Source organism: Onychomys torridus, unplaced genomic scaffold (genome assembly GCF_903995425.1).
Source record: "Onychomys torridus unplaced genomic scaffold, mOncTor1.1, whole genome shotgun sequence".
NCBI classification, from domain to species: Eukaryota; Metazoa; Chordata; class Mammalia; order Rodentia; family Cricetidae; genus Onychomys; species Onychomys torridus.
The window spans coordinates 48,349-55,008 of NW_023413612.1; the positions used below are offsets into that span (position 1 = coordinate 48,349).

The 6,660-nt window shown below is 40.6% G+C and overlaps 1 long non-coding RNA gene across 1 annotated transcript; it reads right to left on the minus strand.

The window, feature by feature from the left end:
* Window positions 1-1,237: 1,237 nt before the first annotated feature.
* Window positions 1,238-2,717, minus strand: LOC118576358. The gene is made up of 3 exons (XR_004943937.1): window positions 2,656-2,717; window positions 2,240-2,305; window positions 1,238-1,343 (listed from the first exon to the last, which is right to left on the minus strand). It is a non-coding gene; the product is annotated as an uncharacterized LOC118576358 (long non-coding RNA).
* Window positions 2,718-6,660: the final 3,943 nt, after the last annotated feature.

Sequence of the window (6,660 nt, forward strand, 5' to 3'; positions counted from 1 at the left end):
GTTGCAGGGTCTGGCAAAGGTATAGTGCAGTCCGGCAGTGTTCTCTGGAGAACTCTACTCGGTCCACCTCCAGCGTCCAGGGTCCCGGAACAAGAGAGAGAGACTTCCTCTCGATCCTCGATCCTCGGTCTTCTGCTTCCTTCTCCACCCTGCCTTGTGGGCGTGACAATTACCGAAGCCTCAGTGGGGGCTGGAACTTCCAGGCCAATGCTGGGATGGCTATCCACTACAAGGCATGGCAGTTCAAATCTGTAATCACAGCACTCAGGAGGTAGAGAAAGGGGGTCAATCTCTGTGAGATTGAGAGCTGCATGTTCTACACAGAGAGTATCAGGAAAGTCAGGGCTATATAATGAGATCCAGTCTCAAAAAAAGTAAAATATAAAATGAGGATTCAGGAAATTTCCCTATCTCATGTCTACAATTCAAGAGACTCCTCAACCATTTATCAGCCTTGCCTTCACTGATATGCAGCAGAAACACAGTCTGACACCAGGTGATACCCACAAACTGAAAATTTCTCTCTCTCTCTCTCTCTCTCTCTCTCTCTCTCTCTCTCTCTCTCTCAGTGTAGAAACTGACTGATCTTGTTGTGTGCACTTGGGACTCACCAGATGGTCAGTGTTCTAGAAGTAAATGACAGCTGCTGGGAAGATCGGTCCAAAGACTTTAATATGCATCAGGGTTTGTTAACAGGCCAGGATCAGATGGTCAGAATGGAGGTAGAGGCCAGCTACAACAGAGAAGTTGGTTCTTAGCTTGTCACACCTCTGCAGTCTCTCAGACTCCCATTACTCTTCAGTTGAGCAAGTCAATGATAACTTTACCTGTGTATCATGGATGCCGGCACATGCCACATCATGGGACCCTTTTCACCACATCAAGACCAGGCTTCAGAGACTCATCTTCTACCACAAACAGATGCTTACTGTACTCAACCTTACCTTCAGGTGCATGATTCACACAGATTAGGGCCCTGGATACCCTGATGATTTTATTTCTCCTTGCCAACTCAGTGAGCCTCTCCCTACCTGGAAGGTGACCTGGAAAACAGTTCAGACACAACACTCAACCAGTGCTTCACACTGCACCAGTAGCTGTCATCAAGAGATCCATGATGATCAAGGTTTCCTTGTAGGCCTGACCCCAATGGTGAGCATTGGTCATAAAGAAGTCCCATGGCAGCTGGCCTGTCAAGGCCTTCTTACCTTCCCACATTGTAACAGAACAAAGTTAGTGTAAGATCAAATGTCAGTTATAAATCCCTCCAAGAGATGGAAAATTGATGCAAGATTCTTGGATCAGGAGGTGGGACTCAACATGGGAAGCCTAGATGAAGAAGGCTATGGAGACAAAGACACAGATGTCATCATCTGCCAAAGGACATGAAAGACAGGATCTGGAGAGAAGTCCACTGAATGATGGAGCCACCTTTCTCTTCTGCCAGACCCTTCTTCAGTAGCCCAGAATGGGAATCCCTTTGCAAAGCACACCACATTGACGTAAGCCAAGAACCATCACAGCAAGGTCTTTCCTCCTCATGGTTGACAATGTAACCAAGGTCATACTCTGCTGTTTGATACAGTTGTCCCTGGTCTCACTTCTTCAAGGTGCCTGCCCCAGCAAAACATCCTCTTCCCCTGACTGATTTCATTTATGCTCCTCTGGACAGACTCTACTCTCTCTTCAGGTCCTCTCATTTCCTCTTCATCCTCTCCACCTCCTTTCCCCTGTTCTGCCCCTTATCTCCATTCTCCCAGCCCCCAGTGGATTTACAATTCCTGCAGTTCTTCTGAAAGACAGTCAGAAAGCAATTAGGAGGTGATGAAGGGATCAAAGAAGAGGGAAGCCTGAGACCTGTTGTCTGTCCTTTTGACACAGGCAGCCCTTTAAGATATCATGGAACCCTGGTCCCACAGGAACCATTAGGGATGTAGACATTCATTGGGTCGATGCTACATGTGATTTCCTTAGGGATATTCAACAACAGTGCAGGGGCAGCTGTGAGGGAAAAGATGGAGAAGATGGTAGCTAAGACCCAATAACTGGAGGATGGATACTGGAACTCATAGACCTAACACATCATTACACAGGAAATAAATTTCCCACCAGGATCCTTCCTGTGGCACTACACCATACCAAGAATGGAGTTCAAGTAGACCATTTCACTTTCCCCGAAATAAAACCTGAAAGAATAAAGAAAGTGCCTCTCTTAAGGACTTTAACAAACGGGACTTACTCAGCACTGAGAAGGACGGGATCCACTGACCAATAGTGCTGCATATTTCTCCTTCTACACCCAGATCTTTAGGAAAGACAGGATGCTATTTCCAAGGCAGCATCCTACTTGTGTGCCTTGAAATATGCTACGAAGATCAGAGCAGGCCCTTGCCTCCTCATTGTTGATTATTCCTAGCTCCCTCCTACTCTGCAATTCAGGGAAGTTTCAGTCCTACCCTAGAATGTCTATGGCACCTGTCACATGTCAACACACACACATGCTTTTCATGTTACTTTGTTGACAGGAAGTTCCTCAGGACAGAAAATACTCCTTATTCTACACTACCTCTCATGTCCCCTATTCCTGTACCAAAACTATTTCCCAACTAGTCCCCTTTATCTCCTTCACCCATCTCCCTTCTCCAGAGGACTTACTGGTCTTGCTGTTCTTTCCAAAAGGCAGTCACAGAGTAAGTTGGAGGGTTAAAGTGACCAAGATGATGAGCAGCCTACATTGGTATAAAAATCATTCCCAGTGGTAGAGACTGGTGTTTTCCCATGCAGTGTGCTTGTGCTACAAGCACAACCCAAGCTAGGAAAGTAGAGGGTCATGGGGTCCATGTGCCTTATGACCCTCTTTGTCTCACAACAGTTCTGAAGCTGGATGAAGTTAGAGATGCAAAGTGGCAGCTGAGACCCAATAGCTGTTCAGATGCAGATACCCTGATGAAAGTCAAGAAGAAAGAACCACAGATTGACTATATCAATCAGGGCACCTAAAATGTAACTTGACACTTCTGACTAGAGACACATGCTTAAGATTGGACTAGAGCTACTTGGATAGGTCAAGGACATATCAGAGAATATCAAGATTACAAATGCCATATAACCAATTGGACAACTCTGCTGATGTCCACGCCATTATTTCCTCCCATTGGGTTGACTTGTGTTTCTATAAATCTGAAGTTTAATAAACTCTACCTCTTGTAAGTAGATCTTTGCCAAATATTAGAACATGACCACGAAAATCTATTAGTAGAGTGGCTGGAGACAAGAATGTGAGAGACAAATGTTAGAAATCACTGTGGATTTTACAGGCATTGATCGGACCATTGCATGTGACATCACATGAAGTCCTAGGAATGTAAGCTAGGTATCAGCCAATAAAAGGGCACCACCTGGGGCTGGATTTGATCTTTTCATTTCAGAGAAGCAGTTGGTTGGTGAGAGAGTTTCTGCAAGATTTGGACTTTTCAAAGCCTGTTGGATCTTGACCGAGTGAGTGTAGTTTCCAAGTTTTCTGTTTGGGCTTTTGTCATTTGGTATATATTCATTGCTTTATTTACACCTTTGGTTTGGGTTTTGATTTTTGTCTGTAAATGTTTTTTTCATCATTTCACCTCATTTTCCTTTTTTTCACATTACAACCATTTCTGTTTATTGTGCAAAGATATTATTACAAGAAAGAAAAAAGGGGAAAACAGAAGAATAATAAAGTTATAAACTTAAAAAATGTGAGTCACAAAAAGTTCAGTATCTGATGTCTGGGAATGTAGCTCAGTGGCAGACAAGTTGCCTAAAATGTACCAGGCCTTGAGTTTGACCCCCAAGATCACAACAAATAAATAAATAAATGAAATGACAGTGTCAGTTTTATTATGATCCTGACTCTCTCTCATAGTACACAAATAAATAAATGTAATGAGAAATAAAAAGCAATTTTAAGGCATGAAGAAAAGATGTTTCCTCTTGTTACTGATTTGCAATATTGTACTAGAATTGCTGTCTAATACAGTAAAACAAGAAAAGGAAGTAAAAGGAATAGAAAGAAATCCTAACTTTAGGTGTTACAAAAATCAAATCAGAAAGAATGCATAAAATAACTCCTTGAAATAGTAAGTGATGATTGCTTTGAAGTTATAAAGTTCCTATACAGAAATATTTATTTTCTTTTTTTTCTTCTTCTTCGTATTATGTTTGTGAGTCCTACATTATCACCCACTGTCTTTAGGCTGCTGAGTTCCAAATTTCTTTTTAGTGCACCGAAATAATAAATCACCACATTTCTGCATTTTTGTCTAAAATAATAAGAGAAGGTAATAGCTAATGTAATAAAAACTATATACAATAAACATTACAATATATACAGTCAAGAATTACATTATCAATGTCCAGTCTATTAATATTTGACAAATTCAAAGAGCTCCATTATTTATCCTATTTTGCTGAGTCCAAAATGTTCTACCTAATTTATTTCCCATCCTAACTTGTGTTACCAACTGAAAACTGTCTTTTGATGTCTTTCAGACTTGCACACTTTACACCTCTTTAGTGAGTTTCTTTTCTGCCTTTGTTAACATGGAAATCTATAGCTATAACTATCTAGTCTTCAGAGCTCATGCTCCTTCTTTAAAATGTAATAAATACTTGATGGTGGAAAACAAACCTGGACAGATTACCTCCCTAAAGATAGCTTTAGACTCTAGATAAAAATGTATTAAAATAAGCAATGTTCAATTTTTATAGTAACAGGGACAAGTACTGTGGAGAGAGACATAAGATACAACAAAGACATTTATATGTTCATACCCCACAATTTAACCTAAAACTTCTTTAAAACACACCTCTCCAGTTCTAGTATTCCAATATTCTAACAGAATCCAAAAATACATATCAGCTCACATATGTAAGAACTGCATTGACTTATGGACAAACAGTTTCTCATTATTTTTATCATTTACTTCTGTGTTCCCCGTGAGAAAAATTACCTGAAATGAAACATGTAATGGCAGATTGGCTTATTTTGACTCCTTGTTTTTAAGAGATACCATCAATATTAAAGAGCAGAGCAGACATAGTAGGGTTCAGGAAAGCTGCAGGTGGTGAGACTTGAGTGAATCAACTCTTTACAGAGTAAAGTACAAGGAACCTGAACTTGAGGCTATAACTCTGAAAAGTCTGTGAATAATTAACTACTTTCACCATACAGGCCCAAACTCTTCAAAATCCTACAATCTCTCCTTATAACCACATCATGAGTATCATGAACAACTGAATTAGAGACAGCACAGTGGCCATGAATAAAACTGTCCCCAATTTCAGACACACACCCAACATCTAAGTGTAGTATTGAGATGATATGGTCCACAATGCACCATCCCTTAACATCAGATCTGTTTACTATATAACACACAATGCCTATGTGTAGGTTCAATTCCACACCACGCATATGGGTTTCCTCAGCAAAAGACATCCCAGATGCATTATCCTCTCAGGCCTCCCTCTTTACAGGACTCTGGGCATGCCTTATAACACTTGTCAGTTAAGTCTGAAACCTTGATGCACACATTGTTGGGCACCTCAAGTTTGCAACTCTTTACTTCCTGCAACACAGAACCCACTCTTTTAAAATTCTAGTATGCCCTGCCCCCATCTTAAACTGTACCCTGATGCCTTGGGTTATTGTTACAGTAGTCTCTTTGTGATAATCCATGGAACTATGTCTATATTTGTTCACTCTCTAGCAGGAATCCATCTCATCAGCCTTTTCAGTCAAATACATTCCAAAGGAATTGACATATTCTCATTTATAGTCTTCTATGGGTTGCTCTTTTAACCTGAAGGGACCCCAAATACTATCACTGTGCACAGCATAAGTTTTCTTTTCAGTATTATATTTCTCTTTGTCAATTCCAGAAGGTTTGTCATAAACTTCCTACAGCTTTAAATCACCAGGTTTGACCCAAGATTAAGGAATTACTTATTTCTTTTTATTATTTCCTTTGAGATTTGCATTCAGTCCCTTTCCCTCAGTTACCATAGATCTAACACCTATCTGTATCCCTTAAACTTTCTGTCCTAGTTTTCAACCGTCAAGTCAAATGAGTCCTGTCCATATATATTTTGGACTGCATTCCACTGGAACATAGTGGAGTAACCTAGGGTATAACTATAGATGAAATTTCATACTACTTCTCCCCATGCAAATATTAAATGCCAATCTCTCCTCTGCAAGTGGTACATCTTCATGGCTACCTCCAATCTTAACACAGGAGTGTGGTCACCTATGTGCCTGCACTAGGCTCCTGCTTGCTGTCACGCTTAATGTGAGTTCAATGACTCAGCTGCCTTGTTGTGTACTGAGGAAACTGTTTCCTAGGAGTAATCAACAATGTCTGTCCCTTAGAATTTTCTGCTCCTCCACAGTGATCCATAAACTGGTGAGGAGGGGATACAAAGTAAATGTTCCTAAGGCTGTTCATTATCCACTCTTATTCCATGTACCTTGGCCAGTAGTTTGTCTCAGTGTTAGACAGCACCTGCTCTGAATAGAAGCATCTTTTTGCATTACTAAACGTTGACATCACTATTTTCACAGTTTGGAATATAATACCTCTTTGATTGAAAACTAAATACCTCATTGTGTGTGATATCACATTT